Source organism: Pinus tabuliformis, chromosome 3_2, assembly GCF_031772625.1.
Source record: "Pinus tabuliformis cultivar Carrire ecotype Pingquan chromosome 3_2, CPIR1, whole genome shotgun sequence".
In the NCBI taxonomy this organism is placed as follows: domain Eukaryota; kingdom Viridiplantae; phylum Streptophyta; class Pinopsida; order Pinales; family Pinaceae; genus Pinus; species Pinus tabuliformis.
Genome location: NC_142302.1, coordinates 97,225,601 through 97,253,332, shown reverse-complemented (window position 1 = coordinate 97,253,332; position 27,732 = coordinate 97,225,601).

Genomic DNA, 27,732 nt, shown 5'->3' with positions numbered 1-27,732 from the left:
TCCCCTCATCTACCTCCATCTTCTCCTCTTGTACTATCTTCTCTACTCGAATTTGTATCTTCTTAGATGAGGATCTTGTAGTCATAGTTGTTGGTTTTTCTACCTTCTTAACATCTTCTTTGATTACTTTCTCTTTTCCCTTGTACTTGATATTAATTGGTGTAGCTTTAACCATAGGCACATCTTCACTAGGTTGAGTTGTTTTTTCTAGAATAACCTTCTTTAATTGCCTATTTTCTTGTTGCAACTATGTAATCATGAAATGGGCCTTCTTCAATTGTTCTTGTAATTCTGCAATCTCCCTGACCTTATCATCAATCACCTCAACTTTTGGTATGGTCTCCATGGTCTCAAATGTCTGCTCCAAAGGCATCTTTTGGGCAGCAAACCTAGTGAGAGGTTTTAAAGGGGAAGCCACCACCTCTAGAGAAAATTGTAGCTTCTTACCTCTCTTCTTTCCTATAGACTACACTATAGTTGAGGGCCTCTTCACTGAGCTTCCAGCTGGTGATTGAATGTCCTTTACCACTACTAAGGGTGTTTCCTTCTTACTCAAGGGACTAGTTGGCACATCATCCACTAGTTTTGAAGAATCAACAAATGTCTGCCATGATTGTTTCCTTTTATTTAGCTCCTCTAAAACCAAAAACTTAGTTAAGGAAAAGTGGAATAGGCTAGGTTCCAATTGACTTTTCTTTCCTTGAAATTTTTCACCATCTTATTAAGACTTATAGATAGGTAAAAGGGAAAGTTTAAGGAGCTCTTTCCAGTGAAATGCATAAGGATTCTGAAATGGTATTGATAAATTCTCCCAAACCTTCCCTCACATGTGAAATACCTTTGAATAGCTTGCAAAAGCTTGTTGTGACTTTCCAGTAAATACTCCTTAGGCACAATGGACCCATACTCCTTGTCTTTGTACTCAGGCTTCAAAAAATCTCTGTAATGGGCAATATCAAGGGGCATGCCCTTGAACCATTTCTCTCCCTAGAGGGGAATCTTTGTTGCAGCTACTATTGTGACCTCTGTAATTGGAAAAGTGAGTGTCCCAACCTTAGCCTCCAATCCATTGAAGTTCTTGGCAAACTCCTTAGTCAATTGTAGATTGTACCCTTGAATATTTTCACAAAACATCATACACCCCACCTACTCAAAATCCATTCTGATAGTTGGGTCTGCGTTGATATATGAGATATCTTGTGGTTCAAAATGGACAATAACACCTCCCTTGTGCTTTCTTTCCTATGGAGTTGACATGATTTTTGTTTTGCAGCAGTGAATAGTCTAAGGTTTAAGGAAAACTTGTTTTGTGCAACCAATGTAAGAGTAATGACAAGAAGGGCTCTCCAAATTAAACCTCTGATGATGATTAAAAAGGAAACTCTACACAAGAGACTAATCAACACAAAATTCCTTCAGAAAACCCTAAAACAACTTGCAAATGTTTGATATTGGTGGCAGAAAATTTAAAGGGATAAGCGTAGCACCATAAACACATCGCACAAGAAATTGGACTTCAAACACTTCCACGGCCCATAACCCTATGATAAGGAGATTCAATTTAGTTTAAACCAATAGCACACCTTGAAAATGGAGGCTCCACGGGGAAAAACATAGACTTGGCAATGAAAAATGAAAAAGATGGAGCACTGTGTGGAACCACAACATTTACGAGAAAGCACAACAAAATAGGAAAAGCGCACCGATAGGTAGAAAACACAGCAATGGTGAAATTTGGTACAAATTGTATGCTTTTGTCTAGCTCATACATGCAATTTGGGATTTATTCGAAACCAAGGAATAGAAACAAGCTTAAGTTTTGCACCTATGAGGGAGAATTGACAACCGGGATGAGAGAATGTAGCGTTGTGTGAAAACAAAGTTCCCCTACCTCCTTTGCACAACAACTTAGCATGATCAAACCACAAGCTTCCGATGAAAATGAAAAAGAGCAGAGCATTCTTGGATGAAAGAAATCATGCAAATAACCTCCCAAAGCGACCTAGAGCAGAGTTGATGGCGGAAAACTCGATTTGAACGTGAATAACCAAAAACGCATCACTTCAAAAAAGTACAGTGGCTATCCTTTTGACCATTCTCCTCTAAATGATGTCATGACCAATTCTGATTTGACATGTAAACTGACTCAAAAGACCTCCAAATCTGTGCCCATGATGACAAAGCATGGCAGCAAAATATTTTCATGATTACTTGATGCAACTTGACCACTATACCTATTTAACTTGAGCCCTTATGATTACCCTTTTAATGATGATCCTTCATGACATTACACTTTGGATTTTTAGCAAATAGACCTTTTTGACTCAAAATCCAAAATTAGACCTCTTATTCACAACAGACCTCTCTAGACCATAACACTCATGAAAGCAAACTGACATTTATAAATTTTCCTCAAATGAATAGAAAGACTGAAATGACAAAGATTCCTATAACATAGGACCCTAAAAGTCCCCATAAGAGAAACAAATGGGCTTACATGAATGCATGAGAGGTTTTAATTTTTTTCTTCATGGATAATGGAAGAGTTTTGACTTTTCTTTTCAATGGTAATTATAAATAAAAGTTGAATTAATAAATATTTTATGGCTAAGAATTAAATGATAAATAGCGTGATGGTGATTAAGAGGCATTTTTTTGACTTTCTATTAGACTTGGTGATGCATTTTTCTTTCCTATTTAGATTATGTAAAATAATATCTTTTTTATGTATTTATAAGTAAATTATTTAAAGTAGAAATGTCTTCATAATTGTAATGCATCATGTTTACAATGATAAAGACATGTCTACTTTAAATATTTTACTTGTAAATACATAAAAATAGATATTTATTTTACAAAATATAAATAGGAAAGAAAAAATTGTCACCAAGCCTATTAGAAATTCAAACAAATGCCTCTTAATCACCATCACACTAATTATCATTTAATTCTTAGCCATAAAGTATTTATTAATTCAACTTTTATTTATAATTACCATTGAAAAGAAAATTCAAAACTCTTCCATTATCCATCAAGAAAAAATTAAAACCTCCCATGCATCCATGTAAGCCCATGCCTTTCTCTTATGGGGACTAAAAAGATGTAATCAACATTTTCAACATGCACATAAGACCTCATTTTAGTTTGCATGATGTTGGAAGAAATGGAATTTAAATATAGTAAACATGAGTTTACCTCTCATGTCAATAATTTAAGCTTACTTATTAATACATAATTCTTTCATTGTTAAAGTCCTCATAGATTTATCACTACATCATTTATATTGATTTTGGTATAAACTTGAAGAAAAAACATGTGAAATGATTAATAAACCAATAAGTATCTAACATCTAATTATACATTCCTTCTCTTTAATTCCTTCATCTCAACCATTTTATGTCAAGTAGGGAAGAATCGACTTATTTTATCGAAATCATGGAGTGCTCTTGTGAACCTTTCTAGAATAAATCTTCAATGTTGTTTCCAAATTCCCTATTTTCTCATTTTTAGGATATTCTTCTCATTTTCCTATTTGAGAAGGATTGTCACTTTGAATCCTTATTATCATATATATTGTATGTCATGTTTTAAACATTTATATTTTATGGAGATGTGTTTCATAGTGAAAATAAGGGAGCTTATTTTACTATATTGAAAAACTTTGACAATGGTTTTAGTATGCCTTTTAGTACACATATATAACATAGATATGTTTTTCCTTATCCATTTTTTATCACTTTGTGATTTATTTTAGATTAATACTCACAATGTCATTTGAGAAAGAAGATAATAAGTATATTTAGATTGATATCTTAAAAAAATATAGCTATAAATAAGCATAAAGGAGTGCTCTCCTTCAGGATTCAAAATGGACTTTTATATTATCTAGAGTAGAAATAATTTATATTAGAAATATATGTTTGGGGTCACAAAAGTACAATAAAAGAGTACAAAATTGATAACTCATGCTTAGAATTACAATCTTTTGATCCATCCTGATGTCTATCCAAAGCCTATAGAAGAAGTCTATTGTAAATTAAAATTAAACAAATATGTTAAAATTTTAATTTTTAAATTATAAATTACACAATTGGAAATACTTAGTTTTAAGTGTAAAAATGTTTCCACTGGAAAAAATGTGTAAAAACATTTGTGAATCTTACCAATTATATAAAATGTCAAAAATACAAATAAAAAACAATATAATTAGTGAAATAAAGAAAACTAAAACATACAACAATAGTATAAATGATGAAATAACACAAGTACATATCACTCTTTGTTGTCATCACCCTGATTATCTTCCTCACTTGGCATGATAACACTTTTTTTCTCAAAATATGTTTTGATCTAGGGTCATGTCTTAATATGAACCATTAATCCCTATTCAACACATTTGGGTAGAAAAACACTTGGTTACAGTGTTTGGGGAAAAAACAAGGCTCCCTAGCTTCATGCCACAACTTTATAGAGTTGATAAATATTAGCCCACTAACGTGATCTTCCTTTACATTATTCTGATTAAAGGTGTACCACCACTTGCACCTAAAAATAACACTTCGGAATGAACAAAAGTCTACTTCAATGGTCTCTTGCATATTTTGGACGTAACCTAACATCCCATGTATTAGGTTTTCATCATGGTGGCTAGCATGACTAAAGTGGTCGAACTAGACTTCCACTCCACAATCTTGTGTTATGCATCCATCATTAGCATTATCCATGTGAAAATGATGTCCATATGCCCACATAGATGGGAACAAATGCACCTATAAAAAGGTTAAAAAATAGAAATGTCATGTGTCTAATAATCCAAACAAAATTAAAATATAAAATATAGATATTACAATTCAAAGGTGCATTATGAAGTTTAAAATATACAGAAAGATATTATTACCGAGTTGTGGCACCCAATCCTGATGTTTAGCACATCCTCCTCTGTGCATGGGTAACGACCAGATGCACTGTATTTATCACCAAATACAGTACCCAACTGTTAGGGCATGTCATTGGCATATTTTCTTTTAAATGAACGGGATAAGGCATGGCTCTACCATTCAACCGTCTAAATTATTTCTTGTCACTGTCCCATTTCCTCCTCTTTTGTTCATACAATGTGACCCATGACTATGTCACTTCCAAATTGTAAAGAATGAATTTATTAATGGCTTCAATTTCTGAATTTGTTGATGAAATCAAACCAACATATATAGTACATATGAGATCAAAATATGCATTATGAAGTTTAGTGTGAATAGTTACTATGTAGAAATTTGACAAATGATAAGTCACTTACTCTTTATCATGTGCCTTTTTTCCATTCATTTGGAGAAACTCCCCTTCTCTTTTTTCTTCATCCCTTTCATCATCCCAAATTACTGCACTTAGTGTGTTGTTTATATGCTTGATGTACTCACTAGAATAATAGAAAAACTCATATGATATGTACCCCTCTGCCATAGACCCCTTAGGTTTTTCCCTTTGTCGAACAAAACTTTCAATCTATTCATGTACATCTATAAGAAGAACATCCAACGAAAAGAAACCACCCCAACTAATTCAACCTCATCTACTAGGTGAATTAGAATATGAACCTGCAAGTCCATGAAACTCATCAACAGATCCTTCACAAACATACAAACAATATTACGCCATCGTTGAATGCTAACCATATGAATCTCCTTTGATGTGATCCAAGGTACAAATTCAGATACTTTAGATATGGCACATCATAGTTCTTAAGAGGAGTCATGGTTCACACACCCATGAATGAGCAGAGGATAATGACACTACAAAGTAAACACATACACAAATTAATTATATTTTATCCCATTGTATAAAAATAATAAAATCATGTTTTTGACATACGTACTCTTAGAAGGTTCAAATGGTCATGTGATTTCAACCCTAACAAATGGTCTTCCACAGTGAAGCAACGTCGTAGTGAAGACCCATATAAATAAGGCACCCTCACACCCATTATAACTTCCTTTGCCAAAGAAAGATCATCTTTCTTTAAAATCCACAGGAGACTGCCTTCTTTTAAAGACCAAGAGGGACCATCCTCTCCTCTACTTTCTTGTCTTGGTCAATGTTTCTTTTTAGTTTTTGAAGAAATAAGATCTCTCCTAATAACCAATGTGTCATTTTATTTCAATGATATGTGCCTCCATAAATAAGATGAAACATTTTTAAATATATGCATGGGATCTAGTAAGTGGGAAATCTTAAGATGCTCCCAATATGGGAGCTCATAAAAGACAAATTTCCTTTTCATCCCAATGAGAAATTTCTCAACAAAGGTGTCGAAGAATTCTAGACAAGGATAATTTTAGGGGCGAATGTTCGCCCTTTGGCGAAATTAAGGGGTTTTAAATTTTTAGTGGGCGAATATTTTGTATCATAGTACATTTTTACAAATCACCTCAAATAGCCCACCTTATTTTAAGGGAGAGGGTAAAAAAGGTAAATTTAGCCCTTGAAATTAGGACTTACAACCTTCCATTCGCCCATTTTCAAGAATAGGTTTTATTTAAGTGAATCCTACGGGCCAAATACCATATTTATAAAAGAGGTATGGTAAATTAATAAAAATATAAATAAATGAGAGGTATGGTAAATAAATAAAACATTTTTTATATTTACTCGATAAGTCACCTTATATACATGTAAGGGTGTAAACAAATAAAAATATAAGTAAAGTGGAGGTATGGTAAATAAATAAAACGTCTTTTTATACTTACTCAAAAGGTATGGTAAATAAATAAAAATATAAATAAACTAGAGGTATCGTAAATAAATAAAACCTCTTTTTATATTTAGTCCATAACCCTCGTTCTATTTATGAAGGCTCACGAAAGAGGTTTTATTTAAGTGAATCCTATGGGCCAAATACCATATTTGTAAAAGAGGTATGGTAAATTAATAAAAATATAAATAAACGAGAGGTATCGTAAAGAAATAAAACATTTTTTTATATTTACTTCATAAGTCACCTTATATTTACGAACACTCAAAAAATGGGTTATATTTAGGTGAAACCTATGGCCAAAATACTATGGGACAAATACCATGGACTAGATTGTTATTAATACCATGCAAAAAACCATTATTAACCCTAATATTAGAATTAATAAAAATAAAAATGGCACATGGTATTGACCCATGGTATTCACCAAAATGGCACATGGTATTGACCCATGGTATTCACCTAGAATGTCGCCTATTTAAATGGGGGAATTAAACCAGCATGTAGCCTATGCTAAGATTCACGAGGACTTTACAAAGTTTTATTATTTAGTGAAAGACTCGCCAAGATCTTACAAGATTTTATAATTGAGTAAAATATTCGCCATGCCTGGTGAGAGATTCGCCAAAAAATTATATATACATATTATATTATTGATAAAATCCCCTTCCATTTTTCCTATATACCATGGAGATTCGCCCATTTATTATATTTATAAATTTAGGGTGGGTTCTTAAAATTTTCCCTGATTCTAGATCATCGAACATAGGCTACCCATTTGAATCGAACATTTTTGTAATCTCCTTCTCCTTCTCTCTCTCATATGCTCTAAGTCATTCAGTTGGTGTAATATTGGTGTAATTATTGCAGGCCTTTGGGTTCTCTCTATTTTACCATTGGAAGTGAACGTTTCTCTTCTATAATGGTTTTCTTCTGGGAGGAATACCCTAGAGTAGTCATACATTGGCTTTTGCAGGTGGTTGGAACACCTAGATTTCATAGAAGGTCCACAACATTTACATCCATGATACAATTTTGTTACAACACATGCAAAATTATTGTATAATAAAGGGAATGGTAGTGATCATGAACATTAGAACAATTGTAGCAAATTAAATTAATATGTGAAACAATATTGTTATGTATATAAACAAATCAATAAACATGTAATTTACCATAGTAAACTCCTAAGCCAGGATAATCATGCATGGTGTAAGCACATATGTCGTACAACATAAAACTCCTCTTTATTGCAATGAGTCCTGATACATCATATACATGTATCCCTTCCTATAATTCATTCAATTCATCCACCAATGGTTCTAAGTAGACATCCATATTCTTCACTTGTCTTCTACCAAGCACTATGAGAGCCAACATACGATGTTCATTCTTCACGAACAACTATGGGGGGATATTGTTATTGATCACTACTACAGGAAAAATATAATAGTTGGTGTTTTGGAGGAAATATGGGTTGACGCCATACATGGTTATGCTGAGTCGTAGACTTTATACTTCATCCTTGAATTTTTTAGGCCATGTATCCTCTATATGCTTCATGGCTATTGAATCTATTGGGATTCGCATAACTCCCAACTCACTTCTGTGTGAGGCATGCCATCCCTACAACATAGCTAATTCTTTGCAATGAAAGAGCCTTTGAATCCTTGGGATTATAGGCATATGCTTCAATATCTTATGAGGAGGACCATGTGATTTACCCTTTTTTTATTTATGGTACTTGTCATGCCCACATTTCAGACATATCTCTGTCTGCATATTATCCTCTATATATAATATAATCATTCGAGCATGCATGATATGATATGTAATCAACACCCAACATTTTCAACAATTGCTTTGCATCTTTGCAGCTACTGAGCAAGACACTATCACTCTAAAGAACCTTATCTTTGAATGACCCGTTGTTGGTGGGTAATATAAAAGTACAATGTTAATATTTAATGTTCATAAATCTACCTTTTTTAATGTTGATTATGTGGCAATATTTCTCAAAATATAAGGGACTTGATCATGGCCGCTTACCTCAATATTTCTGAGAAACATGCATTTGACATGACAAAATTTTCTTTCAAGTTTTATAGTAACATCGTTATCCCTAGCTGGGTAGACTTTGATTGGTTGCCAAGTCCAAAGAGAGTGGTGGTGGAAGCATATTTTAGGCTTTCGAATAAGGTATCAGTGATATGAGCATCATCCCCTAGCTCATCGTTCTGGAATGCATCTAACAACATTGCCTCCATGGCAGTCGTATCCCATAAGTAATCATCCATACCAACCTTTATTTGATTGCCTCCATTGCCAACTTGTGATGAAGAACTACTATTATTGTAGTCATTCCTAATTGGTGAATCTAGACATAGTGGGAATTGAATAGGTGGTTGATTCAACCATTCTTTGTATGCTTCCTCTCCAATTTTTTCTCTTAATGCAACCTTCTCTTCATTTGATATTTTAGTGGGGTTCTTTGGAATATTGTTGGTGGGTCACTCATCATCACTAGAATCCTAATTTCAAAAAATATTGAACATTAGTACATCAATGATATTAGTAAGCACAATGCAATTGGTTTGTTGAAATTACATTATACCAAACAATTATTACCATTGTTGACCCAGGATTGTGGGTTGAAGATGTCATGTTCTAATTGGTAGGGTGAAGTGGCTATCCATTTTCATCTACCAACTGTTTGCGTATGCTACTTATGATAAGAGATTCTGATGTTTTTGAAATGGTGGAATATTTTATGCATCTGAAATTGATTCTTAATCATGATCATGAAAATTTAGATACATTTTTATTCAAATTGACATGGATAAAAAAATTCAATTAGATAATTAGAAATATAAATAAAATTTGAACTTATTGGAGATGGAAAGGGAGAACTCTACAAAAGACTTTGAGCAATATTGAACGAGCTAGAACTTGAAGAATTGGCCATTTGATATTATGAGATTTTCTCACTGCATTTGAGGAAAACCAACAATAATTTTTTGTGTACATGCCTAAAATTAATTTTGAGAACCATATAACCACAATCTAAATTTCAATATAGTTTTCAAACCATTTTTCAAGAATAAGGCGACTTTTCCCGGATGCGGGTGTACGCAAGGACTGAACTAACGGCAAGGGAATAGAACGGAAAGTGGCATAGCCACATGGCCACCCGTAAACCCGCACACAAAGCCATAAAACTGCCTCACAACAGCAGTAAATGCCATTTAATTTGGCACTTGAATCAACTCGGTCGTGCCAACCTACCTCGGCTCTACATCATGGCGCCCTCAGGTAATATACTACCCACCTCCTTTGTCTCTAATCCTATGCCTCTGAGCTACCAATGTCCCCTAGCTGCAGTGGAGCCAAGTTCACACACTGCTACGGGCAGGCGCTGCAACATTCTCTGCTGCATTGAGTTTGGACAGGGCATCCATTATTCTCAAAGTATAATCTGCAACCTGCTTCTCAATTCTGAGCCTATTGAGCCTTCTATCTCTGAACCCCAACCTTCTATCTCTGAGCCCCACTCAGTGTCGTCCTCTCGCAGGCATTCTTTTCATCCCCACGCCATCATGCCCCGACTGCGCCATCGAATGTGTAGCAGAAGAGGTAGTAGCAGAGGCAGACTGCCTCGCTCTCCACCTTCACCAGTCTCAGACTCCTCTACCCCCTCGGCTAATTACGTCTCAGGTCGTTATCCAGATACTCGCAGTGGCAAAAGATGCACAAGAGCTATCCACTCCCACCCTTCGCAAAATGCCATTCCAGCCACTGACATCCCCACCAGCTCTCAGCAACCCCATCATTCGGCCCAATTCATCTATCACTGCTCTCTAAACCAACCTCTCATCAAAGCCACCATCACAGTCACCTTCCATGAGGAGCCATCCAGCGATGAAGGTCGCCCAACCTGCACGACGGAGAAGAGGGACAATGTTTAGAGCAAGACTTCTGCAGAGAAGAAAAAACAAGAACCTCAGGCAAAGGACGACACGGGTGCGTTGTAGAATGACGAGGACGACTTCGATGAATACAGATGTTTCATCACTAAAGAACACCCGTTAACACTGCATGACACATGACTCGCGATGTGTCTTCGGTTTTCAGGTTTTTTGGAAATCACATCTATAGATTCATTTTATGAATTTTTTAGCAATTCGTTAGTTTTGAAAATGAAGTCAACAGAATTTTGCTACATTTTCATATGCTAGTTTCCCCTACGTGGGCAGTGAATTCTTTTTTTGGACTGGACTGGTTTCCCATTTTTGGGCAGTCTCAAACTTGTTTTTGGTGTTATATGTCATGAACATTGGCACTGAACTGCAGAGGCCAAATCCTCCCTGTAGGTGACTTTAAGTGGAAAATGTATACTATGAACTACTAGAACCCATGTGGATGCATCTTAAAAGATAATTTGAGATGAATATCTCATTTTATTTTACAATATATCGGTGCTCTTGTAAAATTAAACACACCGATGTTTTTAAATAATAATAGCATTCTTGCATTAACATAATAATTGCACTCGTTTCCAAGATTTTGAAGATATATATATATATATATATATATATATATATATATATATATATATATATATATATATATATATATAACCGCACCAGTGTGTTAAAATAATAACCTCGCGAGTTTCTGAGATTTCAAAAAAAAAAGGAATTCTATCATATCGATGTGTTAGAAAAATTTATCGCACCAATAAGTTATCTTAATTAGTATGTGTCACTTGTAAACAGATGGTGCGTTTTAATATGAAACACACCAATGTTCCAAAAAAAAAAAATGTGTGTTTATTTTTTTCAAATTGAAAAATGAGCGATAATTGATTTTTCAAAATCTAATTTCATAAAGTCTTATAAATAGTAAGAAGCTATTCACTATTTCATTACTTTTACTAAACTTTCAAGGGAGAGATTTGCAAGAGAGACGTACTAGGAGAACTATGGAGCAATAGAATACTTTGGAATAGTATAACTATTCAAAAGATCAAAAGTGGAAAGGTGATTCACTCAAAACCCTGCATAGTAAAATTATTAAATTTTACTGTTGATTTTAATAACAAAAAAAATTATAATTTTTGTTAGATTTAATTAAAAGAGAGATTTGCAAGAGAGACATATTGGGAGCACTATGGAGCAAAAAAATACTTTGGAATAGCAAATCAATTATTCAAAATATCATAATTTTAAAGGTATGGTGATTCACTCAAAACCTGCATAGTAAATATTTTAAATTTTATTGTTGATTTTACTAAAAAAGATTACAAAAACAAAAAAACATGAATTGTAAAAATTTTACTATTGGTTTTACTAATAAAAAGATTGTACAATATTTGTTCCTATTTAGATTTAATTAAAATTCAAACAAAAAAACAAAACAAAAACAAAAAAAAATCAATACCTACCTTAAACTTTTTCTTCTTCTTTCTTATGTTACTGCAAAATTTCACCTTAGGGTTTAACTCACCCTACCACTTCACAATTAGGGATTTTCATTTTAGGCATTTTAGATTTATTGGGTTTATGTGTTACTATATATAAGGTGTTTCACATGTAAAGCATGGGGACCACTTGTTGAATGGGATCCAAACCCTATAGTCCCTACCTGTTTTTTTTTAAATGGCTTTGTTTACTAGTGCACAATGTTTTATATAACGCATTGGTGCACCATGATCTATATAACATGTTGGGGCTCCTATGTAGCACCGTTAAGTCAAAAAACTTGTGTTTAATTTGTTGTTTTCATTTTTTACTGTGATGGCAGTGAAAATGTCATTACATATAGCACTGTCATAATTTGAAGTTTCTTTTAATTAATTTTTGCTATCAGTGCTCAATAATTAAACACTTGCTGTGTTTACTAAATTAAATGCACTGATGTGTTTATGCACATAAGTGCACCGATTTCTAGAGCTCTTTTTGGCTGAAAATTATGTGATTTATTTATAAAATATATTTAATGGCTTCTATATTGAATGGTACAGATTGTATATTGATAAAAAATTGTTTGAGAAGTGGTCAAGTAGCAAAAATATTGATTGGCACAATGATAGCACATCCAAAAAAGTAGAAAAGACAAGTTCTTTGTAAATTCTTTACAAAATTAATATGTTTGAACTATATGTAAGTTTAACTAATATGTATTGGTTAGTGTGTGTCATGCAGAGCCACAAAATGAGGAAGTTCAATAAGATTATTTCTGATCTAAGTGCAGAAGAGCGTAAAATCCGAATAGAAAATTTGCAGAAGGATGAATCAGGTGAACGAAAAACATTATTCAATATGAGTTTTTTTTTTTGAATTTCATTAATATTATACTTAAGAACATTAGATAACATGTTTCAAACAATCTATTAATTCATATATGTTTAATGTTCTATAGGGAGAAACAATGAAGGAAAATAATGTCGTTCTAAGAAAAAATATTATAGAACATGTAAATGACGATGAATTGGTCCTTAGCTCATCTAGAGTGGTGTTGGAGGTTAATGAAAGGGGGGGGAATTTTACAAAACTATGAAGGATATAGTGGAACAAACATATAGACGTACTTTCCATTGATAATACAAAAATCAACCCAATGATTCCTAGAACTAAATTATATTAAAACTACAGGAAGCGTTGCCAGATCAATGGTCAATGAGACCTATCAAACTTACAATAGAAAAAACATACAACAAAAACGAATCATTCAAAAATTAATAGTCCTAATTAAAATGCTTTTTCTAGAATTATATGTATACAAATCATACATTTATTAATATCAATTTTGTTATATTTGGTTTTCATGTATCAATATAAAATTAGTTTATTACTTTTTCAAGAAGATTATGAAAATCCTAAAGGATCAACAAGATGATATCTGAAACATGACAGTAGGAATGTCCAAAAAAGTGTACAAGGAGATGGTCAAAGAAATGGACATAATTGCAACACAGAAGGAGCCATCTCAACAACAACGTGCTTCAATGTATGTAATAATTGAATTTTTCTATTAGGTACATATAAACAAATAATTTAGCATTAAATATTAATTTTCAAGTATTTTCTTGCAGAAAGGAAAAAAATGGAACCCATCCAGCACATAAAACAGGACGACAAGGAAGAAAATGGTTGATATCAAAGTTAGTGGGTAATTATTAGTATTTCCTTATAACAACTCAATATTTTATTTTTGTATATTTTAAGTTGTTTTATAGTGATCATCCTTAAATGTCTTCAAATGGGTGTCAAAAGAGCTATCATAAGAATTGATTGACATTGGGTTAAATATGGGTTCTAAGTATATATTTTCATATCAAAAATTAATTGCGGAATTTTATAACTATCTATGTTGTTTTACTTCTCTAAGATTATAATTAATAGAACAAAAAAATCCTTTATATTAAATCTATTATTTATTATGGGGTATAAAACTTGCAGGAAACAAAGTATGGAACTACACCAACAAAAGAGTTGGTGAAAGAAGACATGAGATTTGGTTTCAAAAGAATGTGTATAGCTCAAGACTCGATTCTTGCTATGGTAAATTTCTTTTCAATTTACATTGATGTATATTATTTATTTCAATTTTCATTATTCTCACCAATGTAAATACACTTTATTTTTATCCTTTTAGATGGAACTTGAAGATGAAAATAATCGATGCAATCAACAAAAAATTCGTCCAAATAAGCCAAGCGTGGAAGCAACTCAAGCACTGACAATAGTTTCACCGAAAAATGATGATATATTTGGATATAAATGCAAGTTGTTGTATTTTCTGAAATAATTGTCTGTGAAAATCAAACGTTTTGTTTAATGTGTTATCTCGAAATCAAAACCCCTGAAAGGCTGCTGATCAGGTAGACCTTGAGTAACTGTTTCAAACCTACTTTTGGCTGAGGCTTAGCCTCCCCAACCTGAGAGGGCTCTCTCACAATGATTAAAGATTTTGATAATGAATAAGATGGCTAACTAATTGAAACAAATGAAGAAGTATAAATGGTGGAAACACAACTAGAAAATATCCATTGGGCTTATGGAGTCAAAATCGTTTCAGTATAACAATAATGTTAGCCTTACATAGAAGTCAAGGCATCCAGAATTCAACACATTTAGAACACACCAGGAACATATAGGACAACACAGTTTATAAATGTATGAAGGAAATTAGAGCACAATCAGTTATTTCTAAGTAATCACACATCCATACCACTGCAAACACTGAGAAGAGGACAATACAAGACATTCTGAACATTGAATTCCTTCTGATTCCTGAGAAGCAAAGCCAAATACTGTATTACTAAAACAGAGTCTTACACAAAGCACAATATACCAGTTTCTCTGAAATTTTCCAACCCTTTGTACATCAGATTTTCTACTATATATAGAGCTCTTTACATAACTGAGATTCCTCCTCCAGCATGAGGGGAACTCGAATTCTTCCTACTATGACACCTATTGACACTTTAAACTAACTATTAAATGCAACTGACTGCTAACTGGCAGTTTTAGAGACCTAGGACAATTAGGAGTATAACTCCTCATCATGTTGGTAGTAGCATTTATTACAATCCAAACTCGTTCTCTGACAAATGGCCTTCTTTAGTTTAGCTTTGGTGGATGTTTGAAACTCCTTGCTGGACCTTGATGCCTCATTCCTTTACTTCTCCTAGAAACTAGGAAACTGCTCCTGCTTTTCTGCTTTTGGTCTCTACAAGGATCTTCGAAATCAATTATCCCTATTGTTTTGCTTGATTACACAAAAATGTATTGGATTAGCTTGTTTTTTATGTACGGTAGACCTTGCCCATATACACGTGTGACGAAAAAACCTCTTTAATGCTGCCTAAAGCATTATGAACAATACTTAGCTATGAAATAATGATCCTTTTATAACAAATAGCTTAGAGTTCATATATGTATTTCCTCTGCATGTTTTTCCCTTGTTGTATACTTACACTTTGTAAATGATCCTCTTCAGAAACTCCTTTTCAAAAAGGTTTCCCTTTTGTCTCTCAAAATTGGTCAACTAAATCATAATATGCAGCTACAGCAGTTTCGTAGCGCGCTACGAAACTGTTGTGTAATTTCAAAAACACAGTTTTAATGCCAAAATTTGACTGTCTTGAGCTTTCTTTTTCTTAAAATGTATTTTTCATCTGCCCTAGAGCTATTCAAAACTGAATGCAGAGGCACCATTCTTCAAGGAAAACTTCAAAAAGGTAAATCATCAAAAATTAGGACTTAGCCTTACTTGCTGTGTGATTTTCCTTAGCTAAGGAAGTCCTTCCCACTGGCTTAGTTGTATCTTCAAATCCTCGATTTGCCTCTTCATAATTCTGATCCCAACTCTCAATCTTGTATTAACTTTTCTGATGTATTTTGCTTCCTTTATTGCAGGGACTGACCAAGTGTAGTATTGAACATGAAAGTTGACCACCTCGGGTATTGAAATTGTTTTGTCTTCCCACAGAGCCTCCATTTTATTAAAATGACCTTCCTTGATTGCATGTTTCCTTGAGGTTTTATTCGGTTTAGCAATTTCAAGATTTGCTAACTTCAACTTCTTTTTCAACTCTTCAACAGTATATTCCTCTTGATATATAATTTCCTTACTGATGAGCCCCAATTTTTGGTAACAAATTGGGCTCATTTGACCTACTTACCTTGCTCAACCCTTCATCTTTTATCACTTATGCATTCATTTCTTGGTATATTCATGTTATTTGTAGGAAGAAGGGCAGGCATTATATCTATGTGGCTAATACATGATGATTTCAAGTTTTTTGGCATTAAAGGGAGCAAAGACCACGCAGAAGGAGACAAGGAGACAACAAAGGTAGCATTGCAGGTTTATAGGGAGGTTGTCTACAGCCTTAATGACCTCCCTCGTTATCTCCACCCTAACTCCGAGCTCCAACAGCTCTCCCCACCGAGCTTAAAGGCAGCCAACAGGTTCTACAGGAACAGCAGTTTACAGCAGTTTAACTTTTAGTTGGACAGCCGAGCTCCATTAATTGAGGAAGCCAGCTTGATCCTCATCATGTATAAATATTAAGGTCGTGGCCTTTGATAGGAGCTTTTTGAACTTTTGAACTACTGTTGCAATTTCTAAGCAAGCGCTACAGCTCGGTTTTTGCTCTTTGTAAGCCAGTTTTGGCATGTCATTAAGCTCATGATTATTCAATAAAGACAGGCAGCTTTTGATTCAATTCTGAGTTTCTAAGCGAGCTATAGCTCTCAGGTTAGGGCCCAACCTGAGAGCAATAGACCTCCTCTTCTTTGTATTGTTACTTGTCTTTCTTTTCAGCATTTTATTCCTCTGTGTTGACATGCACTTAGAGATTACAGTCTGCTGATTTGATTTCTTTTATGTGATTGAGTAGGATTAGTTTATGGTTCAAGTGCTTTTAGTTGCTTAGATTAGAATAGAAGGATCAGCATTCATTAGAGCTCCAAGAAAAGGCTGATAGTGTACTCATTGCCATCTCTGTTTAGAGATTGGGGGTGTAGACCGTACCAGCCACCAAAAACGCAGTCATACACTTTCATTCAAGCTGCAACACAGTCATTTCAATTATATATCCATCCATGCATTCTGATCTTGAGCAGTATTTCCTCATTCCAACTCCATGCACGATTTTTCTCTGAAATATACATTGTTGTTCGTTGATTTAATAACACAGTTGGGATAAATTGATGAAACCCCGGTTTTGTGCAGATTTGTTTCCTTTACACTGCGTTGCATCACTCTGTTATCTTCTTCTTCTTCTCAACCGCGTCTAAAGCCACCTACCCAACCTCTGTTCAGATCGTTTGCCTTCCAACACTTCCACTGTTCACGTAGCTCCATCTTTTTGGACTTTTCGTTGCTTCCACCCTTCCATTCACTAACTAGCTGCAAGCACTCTTTCCTCATCTCATATCTCTGTCCCTGAGCCATCATAATCCCCCTTCCCATCCTACCTATCCACCTGTACCACTCCTCCACTCCTCGAACACCCAAAACTCCAACCACAAAACATCTTGTAGAAGTTAGCAGACTTCCTGTAGAAATCCCAAGCTTCCTGTAGGATCCCCTGCAGACATCATGTAGAAACCTGTAACCTCGGTTGCCGAGCACCTGAACGTTGTGGACTTCTATGGAGTGATGTTTTGGATCCTCTGGAACCTCTCCTAGCCCTCCTAACCTTTCCCAAGCTTTCTTTCCCTTCGAACTACCCCTGCACAGTCAAACCCTAATAATAAACAAAATCGTAATAACTCCAACCACTTAAGCAAAAATCCAAAAACAATGTTCTTTTCAGTAGAAGTAGCTTAAATTCATGCATCTCATATCATTTGAAGTAATGGCATCATTTCCAGAAGTTTGCACTCCCACCATTGCATCATATAGGTTAAACTAGCCAGATTAGGGTTTACTAGGGTTTCCCTATTTTGTTGGCTTTCAGTTCATTATTGCAAAGTAGGTCAATTTCCTTTGAGATAGTCTTCATCCATCATTTAGAAAGCTTCTTCTGAGAGCATATAGAAGTTGGCTTGAGCCCTAGTGGACTTGTGCCAGCTGACCAAGTGACAGCTGCGACAAGAGCTAGTACTTGTGCATACAGCACCGTCGCTTCCAAGTTTGTTACGAACTACCGGGTTGATAAAATTAGAGATAGGAAGCTCCAGGAGTTGTAGCATTATTGCTACAATACTGGAGCCCACCATCTTTTTGGCGCCGTTGCCGAGGAAGCGTCAGAGTATTAGTAATTGTTGCTTTTCTTCTATTTTCTTACTCTTGCCTTCTGCTAAGTAGTTTATTTCATTTCCATTCTGCAAAAGTAGCATAGACATTCCCTGCTTTCATAGATTAGCATTTCCTGCTTTCATAGATTAGCATTTCCTGCTTTCATAGATTAGCATTCCAATTCTGCAATTTCATTTCTGCAAGCGTAGATTAGCATTTAATTTCGCAATTTCATTTGAGCAAAGTAGATTAGTTCTTTCCTGCTTTAAATTTAATTCTGCATCTTTATAGTTAGTTTTAGATCAATCTGTTTCAGTTTTGCAGGTACCACAGAAAAAAACAAAAGCAATCAAAAAAAAAAAAGTCTTTCCATTTCATGCCTCATAGGAATCAAGATAAAACAGGAAAATTCTTACCCAACACCCCCACCACATCACTGAGTCACCCTTCTCTCTTCTTCGGTGACAGTGATCCAGAAGAACCTATAGGTGAACCTCCTGAGATATACGAAGATCCTATAGCAGAAGAAGAATTAGAGACCATCCCATCTGAAGCTATGGCTGACAATAGAAGAGAAGATGAGAGAATAGAAGGTGCCTTCCCCATCCGAGAGACCAATGGAGAGATGAAAATGAAGAACATTAGCCCCTCTGCTTTACCTCACTTCCATGGACTGACTACTGAAGATCCTGATACCTTCCTGTTTGAGTTTGTTGTCCTTTGTAGAACCTATGACTATATTGAAGATGAGCAGAAGCTGAAACTCTTCCCTTCCACTCTTAAGGATGCAACATTACGCTGGTTCATGGGCTTACCTGGGAATAGTATCACCACCTGGGCTCAGATGCAGCAAGCTTTCAATACCAAGTACAGGGATTACTGTAGGTCCAAGGAAACCAAGGGAGAAATCTTTCGGATGACCATGGGAAATGATGAGTCCTTAGAGGATTATGAGGAGAGGTTCCAACTTAGCTATAAGCGGGCCAGGTGCACACTTGACCCTGAATCCCTCAAGTTGGTCCTGCTCCGAGGAGTCCCTGAAGACCTCTTAGATACCCTTCACATGTTAGCTGGGGGGGACATTTACCAACTGCCTTATGAGGACATCAATACTGTGTTTAGAAACCACTCCAGGGCAGCTCGGAAACGAGGTAGAGGAAACCTCCTCTCAACTGGTGTCCCTTTCTCCAAACATGAGTTTTCAAATCAATTGGAAGATCTTAAGAGTGAGGTGAGACAAACCATTGCCATGCAGCTGGACACATTTAGGATCCAGCAGAAGAAGGAAGAAGCTAAGAGAGCCTTGGCTATCTTCTGTCCTAGATGTACCAGGAGACACCCTAAGAACGAATGTCCATTGCATTCGATTGAAGTGTGTTTCGTTTGTGAGGAGGACCATCCCACAAACCAATGTCCAACCTTACCTGGATTTAAAGCCATGTACCAAGGGATAGAAGCTCCCACTGAACCTCTCTATTACCTCAACCAAAGGAGGCCACAAGGACCTAGAACTTACCAGCAGGGGATGCAAGGGGCACCTCAAGCTTATTACAGCCCCAACCAATCGACTCCTATGCCTTCCTGGGGTCCCCCTGCTCATCCTTCCTGGTCTATGCCTCCTCCATGGTCTTATCCACCTCAGTACCCTACTCAACCCACTACTCATTCTTATCACTCACAGGCCCAGCCACAGCCTCAGTGGAGTGCACCTCAGTCGGGGTGGAGGCCCCAATACAACACTCCTCCTGCCATTTTGCCTCCACCACCCGTTCAACCTCAACCATTACCTCCTGCTCCTCCAAGGCAACCTCAAATACCTGCTCAACCGAACCCGAACCCCAACAATAGACAGGCCCAACAGGTGTACACTGGAGAAACATCATGCCCTACTTATGCTGTGGAGATCCAGGAGATCAATCTTCGATCTGGCAAGACTCTTCCAGATCGCCAACCTCCTCCCCCAGAGGATGAGGAAGATAAACAGGAAAGTGAACCAAAGGCTATTCCACCCTTTCTTGAGAGACTAACAGCCACCACACAACCCAACCCAGAGGAGGATGAGCTTTTGGGTGAGCTCAAGCAGTTGTGTGTGAAAATACCACTTCTCCAAGCCATCAAGGATGTGCCAATATACAACAAACTGGTTAAGGAAAAGTGTTTCAAACACCCGGGCAGGCGAAAGAGAGATGCTTCAACCATCAATGTCTTAGGACAACTATCTGACCTTATGTTAGGACAAGTCATCTGCCCAAAGTATCTAGATCCTGGGAGTCCTGTAGTAGATGTCCACATCAATGGCATCATCATACCTCACACTTTGATTGATTTGGGGGCCGCCATTAATGTGATGACCAGGGATACCATGCTCAAACTCAATCTTCAGGGTTCCTTGAGGAAGACCTCGACAGTTCTGCAACTTGCAGATCGCTCCACTGTGACTCCCGAAGGGATTGTGGAGGATGTCTTGGTCTCTGTCGACTCTTGGGAATACCCTGCAGATTTCTTGGTTCTGCAACCCAAGGCAAAGCTTACTGGATATCCTCTTATTTTGGGAAGGCCTTGGTTAGCCACTGCAGATGCTTACATAAGTTGTCGTGCAGGAAACATGACCATCAAAAATGGTCCTATGTCCAAGCAGCTAGTCCTATATCCTCCTGCCCAACCTTCCTTAGAGAATGACTTACCACTTTGGTTGGAGGAAGGAGAAGAGGATGAAGTGTACTCAGCACCTTTGTGCACCCTAGATACCACCAGAAGAGACCCCCCAACCGAGGATGACTTGATTGAGACCTTGATCCAGAATCCACCTTCCAGTGCACTATCCTTAGAGAAATTGGTGGAGGATGCCCAAGCCAGCACCTTAGTGGATCTTTGTACGACCAACCCTGTCACTCCCAGAGTCAAAAATGTGGAGTTCGGCCCTGAGAGAACGTTAAAGATCAGCTCCTCCCTATCTCCTTCCCAGGAAAAGGAGCTGTGTAGCCTGTTGGCCAGTCACCTAGATGCTTTTGCTTGGAGCTATAAGGAGATGAAAGGAGTCCATCCCTCGGTCTGTACCCATCACATATACATCAAAGAGGGTTGTAAACCGGTTAGGCAACCTCAGACGAGAATCGATCCAGCCCTTAAGGACATTGTCAAGGAAGAATTGCAAAATCTGTTGGATGCCGGATTCATTTACCCCATCTCAGATAGTGAATGGGTGTCCCCTATGGTGTTGGTTCCCAAGAAGAATGGGAAGTGGAGAATCTGTGTGGACTACCGAGAACTGAAAAAAGCTACCAAGAAATACCATTTCCCTCTACCTTTCATAGATCAAGTGTTGGATGGACTGGCAGGAAAGAAGTTCTTCTCTTTCCTGGATGGGTTTAGCGGGTACAACCAGATCCAAATCAACCCGGAAGACCAAGATAAGACCACCTTCACTTGTCCTTGGGGTACCTTTGCCTACCGAGTTCTTCCCTTTGGGTTATGCAATGCCCCTGCTACCTTCTAGAGAGCTGTCTTGAGCATCTTCTCGGAGCTGGTCCATGATGCAGTGGAAATCTATATGGATGACTTCACTCCTTATGGGGCCAACTTCCAGGAAGCATTGTCCAATCTAGGAAAAGTCCTAACCAAATGCATTGAGATGAACCTGTCCCTTAGTCCTGAAAAATGTGAATTCCTGATGACTGAAGGGACCGTGTTAGGCCATACCATTTCTTGCCAAGGATTACAGGTGGATCCTAACAAAATTGCTCTCATCAAGAAGGTTCCACCTCCTCAAAAGGTAAGGGATGTTCAGAGTTTCTTAGGATTAGCAGGGTATTACAGGAGATTCACTAAGGACTTCAGCAAGCTAGCCTCGCCATTGTTTGGCCTGTTGGCAAAAGATGTGGAGTTTACGTGGACTAATGATTGTCAGAGGGCTTTGAATGAATTAAAGGACAAGATGGTGTCAGCCCCAATCCTGAGAGGTCCAAACTGGGCCCTACCTTTCCACATCCACACTGATGCCTCGAACAAAGCCATAGGTGCAGCTTTAGGACAAATCGAACAAAAACTTCCATATGCCATTTACTTTGTTAGTAAAAACTTGTCCAAAGCTAAGCTGAATTACACAGTAACTGAGAAAGAGTTTTTGGCTGTGGTCCATGCACTGAACAAGTTCCGACACTATATCACTGGCTATTGTTATAGACATTTTTGTGCCTTACAACATTGAGCATGAAATGTCCATAATATAAGGGATCCAAAGTCCCTAAACATGTTGTTCCTACCCCTAGAGGAACAAGGCTAACAAACCACAACAATTCACAAAAGTTCTCCACCTGAAACTGCTCAAAAACAAGTCAATTCAGGATCATGTCAACTGCTCCACTGAGCATCTGCGCTGAATGTCAGCTGCTACACTGGCTACCTGCATTGAATGTCAACTCCAAAACTAGCTACCTGCGCTGAGCGAGTTTGGACAAGTGGCAGACTCATTCCTCAAGGTGTCAATGCTCAGGAAGCTTCCAAAATGACACTTGCCTCAGGGAATTCGACTGGTGATGAGTAAGAGGTTCCAAATCTCCAAGTGGAAGCAAGAACCTCCAAGTGGACTCAAGAACTGAGAGTGGGAGAGGACACTAGTCAGATCTCAAGCTGACTCATCCTCTCTCCAAAATAACTATATATAGATCTCTCCTCCATAAGATCTAGAGGCTGGAATTTTGTTATTGCAAAGAATTGTTGTCGATTTGAGACCGGAAACATTGGGTGCTTAATGCTTTGAAGGGAGCTGAAGAAGGAATTCCATTCTGCTGGGAAGGAGATGCTGGATTAGAGCCCTCTGGGTTGTATCTCTTCCTGAACCCTGTTATCAATCAATAAAGCTATCTTGGTTTTCTCCTATATACTGGTGTATTAGTATGATTGCATTAGTGTATTTGATTTATTTCTAATCCTGAATCATTTATGAATATGAATATTTGCCTTTGTGTTGTGTTCTTCTCTTGTCGCAAGTAGTTGTTCTCTTGTCACAGGTAGTTGTTCTCTTGTGATCTCGTGGGAATCAAGTAGCTGTTCTCTTGAGCAAGCGAGGAGGCAAGTAGCTGTGAACACCCAAAGAGAAGAGGATCTAGATCGAGGGACAAACGGAAGACAACGGTAAGTCTATCGATCTCCCCTCTTTCACATTTCATAAAGGAAGAAACCAGAATAGCTGTATCTGTTTGTTGCTAAGGCACTGTCACACCTTAGGTGGATAGGATCGTCCTGCATAGGCATTTTTCCCCACAACAAATTGGCGACTCCACTGGGGAAATTGCTTTAGTCATTTTATTTGTGTTTACATCATTGTTTGCTTCATGGACTCAACAGCAACAATCGAACTACTTCTGCAAAGTAGACTGTTGCTGCCTTGATCCTTCACTGGATTTTGTCTATGATCTGAACAATGGACTCACAAATGATTTGATGATCCTTTGTGATAGTCTTTAGTACCCTCTCAAAGCATCCCTTTGATTATACCTTGCTTGTGTTTCTGATTTGGCCTGAAACAGTTGATTTTTGAGCATTTTATGACCCAGAACCCAGGGGAAAAGAGAGTTTCTCCTTCAGCGCAACTGCTGTGAAGGTAGTCTGCATTTCAACGCAGGTCCCGTGAAGGCTACCTGCATTGAATGTCAAATCCTCAGTGTTGAGGTTGCGTTGAACCAGCTTGGCCTTGTGCAGCTGGGGTTCTCTGCCCTCTGTTGCCCTGTTTTGATCTCTGTTTTTTGCAGCCTTTAACCAGCATAGGTACCAGTCAGATAACTCCTTTTCTTTGCTTAGATTCCGCCTCCTTTTGTACAAAAAGACTGTGAATGTTTTTATGTGTTTGTGGCGTCATTTACAGTTTTCCTTTGCATGAGTAAAGTAGTCATCCTCTAGCCTTTGATTCAGATCTGATTGATTGTGATCTTAGAAGGGAGTTCATTGGCTGTTTGCAAATTGATTATAGATTTACTTTTGCTTATCGGTTTGAATTTGTCTCTTTTAAGTGTCAAAACAAGTCTTTATCTCGAAAATCGTTAAGTAGTGTAATCTCTTCTACCCTCTCTGATTTCGAAAAAGTGAACTTGTTTGTATTGATCATTTTAAAAGCAAATTCAAAGTTGTACAAAAAGCTTTCTTTGTAGGCATTAATACTAAGAAAGCAGAAAACAAACACCTGCATTGTGCATTTTGCATTTGATAGTTTGCATGTTGGATTTAGGAAAAGTGCATTAGAGTGTGCTGATTTCTCTTTGAGAAAAGATGATGTATTTCTTTTCCCTTAGTAGCTAGGATTTTCAAAGTTGAAAAGATAATAAAGCTTGCTTATCATCTTTAGACTGCATTCAGGAATTTGTATCATACATCTCGTGGTGAACCTTGAAAGGGAAACTTTAAAAAGATCAACCTAAAATAAACTGAATGAACCTAACAACGCTTTGTAACATAACGCACAACATAGAGGTCTAGGCTAGAGACGTGTTCCGGCGTCGTTAAGCCTAGTGACTGTCGATCTCGTGGAAGGTGGGTGATTCCTCCTGAGGGACGATAGCACTAGTATGGATTTTGCTCCCACGTACCGTCGCGTATATATTGGGAGACCCCTATAGGCATATATCCTTTATCCTTAGGAAGCCGTGTCGGCCGCCCTACTGATCGCAATGCAGTGAACACAGCATTCACGAAGATCGACCGCCCGTACCTTAAAAAGTATTCTGCGGTTTTGCGAAAAGTTTGGCACACCCTCTGCCTAGAACTCCAGAGTAGTTTCTTTTGGCCTTTTTCAGACTCTATAACGGAAAAAGTCCATCCGAGCATTTGTCACTTCGGGCTCGTTAAAACATCGACGGAGACTAGAGTCATCTTTAGCTTTTTCTCGACTCTTTAAAATTGAAAAAGCAAGTTGTGTCTAAAGCGTCGTTAAAATTTATTTTAAACGGAATAATCATCACCATTCCCTCGTTGATCTTCGAAGTTAGTCTCTTTTCATCGTAAGTTCTTGTAGAATCGCTAGAAAATCTTTTGGATAGACTAGATATGTCTGAACAACCGTCGACATCCAGGACTGTGTCATCCGACACAGCAGCGGCAGAGCCTCCTGCTGCTACTCCAACGATGTTCGCTGGTATACCATCTGTCCCGGCAAATTGTCAACAACAAGCTGGAGTCCAATCAGAGGTTGTTTCGACGACATGGTTAGTTCCTATTTCTTCATCCGGATTATCATCTGGTATTTCTTATGTTGAAACTCAACGAATTGATCCAATGTGTCTTCAAAGGCCAATCTACCCTTTAAGTACTGGATTGCCACCATATGGAGGACAATATGCCTTTTCATTGTTCCCCCCCGGAGAACAACCATATGGGAGTTTACAACAAAATTCAGGTCAAACTGGAATTACATCCAGTGGTTGGGTACCAATGCTGCCTCAGCGACCAAGGGTTGTATATTCAACGCAACCAGTCCACCCTGTGTCGAGTATTCCCACTATACCTGCTATGGTGACTGCGTCGCAAGTACAAGCGCTACCTGTTGTATGTCAACCCCAAGTTTCTCAGGTTGCAATACAACAGCCTCTTGTCTCAACGACTCAATCACAACCTTAGGTTAGTGACTCCTTATCTGGAGCGACTCAGGGTCAAACAAGTACTATGACTCCTCATCTTGGTCAATCATCCAGTATTGGACAACAGCAAATGGTCCAACAACCAAGGCTGGTTCAATGTCAACAACCGCCATTCCAGCAATCATATCAAGGACCTGAGCAACAAGTCTTTGTAAGTAATGAGCAACCATATTATAGTGGTTATGCCCATCAACCTTGTCAAAGTTGCCAGCATTATGCTACTATGCAAAGACCCACTGCTCAGGCAATTCCATCTTATCCTGGGTATGCTTCGCCTAACCTGAATCAACAGTTGCCCTTTGTAGCAACTCTAGAATTACCAGATCTAAACCGGCTGACAAATGATCCAATTGCTTATGCCCCTTGGTGGCCAGCGATTCCGCATAAACTTCCGTCAGATATTCCTAAATTTAATGGAAATCCGGGTGAAGATCCGTCGAATCATGTGATGACATTTCATCTGTGGTGTTCATCAAACACCCTGAATGATGATTCGATAAGGCTTCGCCTTTTTCAGAGGACGTTAACGGGTCCAGCAGAAAAATGGTATATTGAATTACCTAGAGCTTCGTTCGACAATTTCAGCACCTTAGCCACGACATTCTTAACCCATTTTAAATTACCGATAAGGTATGAAACGGGAACGGAAATCCTAACCAACTTCAAGCAGACAACGGCCACTCATATATACGATCATATACATGAGTGGCGTCGTCGTCGTAGGATGGTGAAAACTTACGTTCCCGATCAGCTATTAGCTGAATGGTTTATCAAGTCGTTACTTCCTGCCATAACAGAAGATGTGGCCAAGGGGGGAGTCGTAACGGAGGAGCAAGTTATTGCTCGTGCACAATATCTAGACTTAGTCTACACTCAGTCTGGCATGCTCTACGACAAAATACCTGACGCCCCTAGACCGGAATTCTCAATTCCTCCTCCTCCTAAATCAAATAGTGACTCTCATGCCGGCGATGGTGTGATTGGCACGACAAACGCGAAATCGACAAAGTCTTCGTCTAAGAAAGCCCGTAAGACTTCAGATCAAAATGCAAATGAGGAACTTCTTGCCTCGGAAGTAAATGCCGCGTCGATCGACAAGGGAAAACAACTGAAGCAACCAGGGGGCAAGAAGAAAAAGAAATGGAGAAAAACGAAACCCCCTGCGGGGTGTCATATATGCGATGAGGATCATTGGACAGCAGATTGTCCATACAAAGCTGAGCTTAAAAGATTCTTTAAGAGTTCGAAAACCTCAGCTGTGTTGACTGATCCGTTTCCAAGCCTGGGAACCGAACTAGTTGCTAATAAAAATGCTTCCCGATCCCAAGTGCTTATGTTGTCTGTATCAAAGCAGCAAAATGATGCTTTGACGAGGAATAAAGATTACAGGAATCCAAAGCTGTCGAACAACAAGGCTAATGAACAACCTAGTAGTTCGACAACAACTTTGACCGAAGTTGTGCCACCCATCGTTCCTGAGCCAATGATAAAGTCGCAAAAGGGAGCAGTACACAAATCGACATTTAATCCTTGTGCAAAAATAGCACAGATAGAGGACCTGGCCCAATCGCCGTCCACTATGTCGACACTTGAGGTACCGCA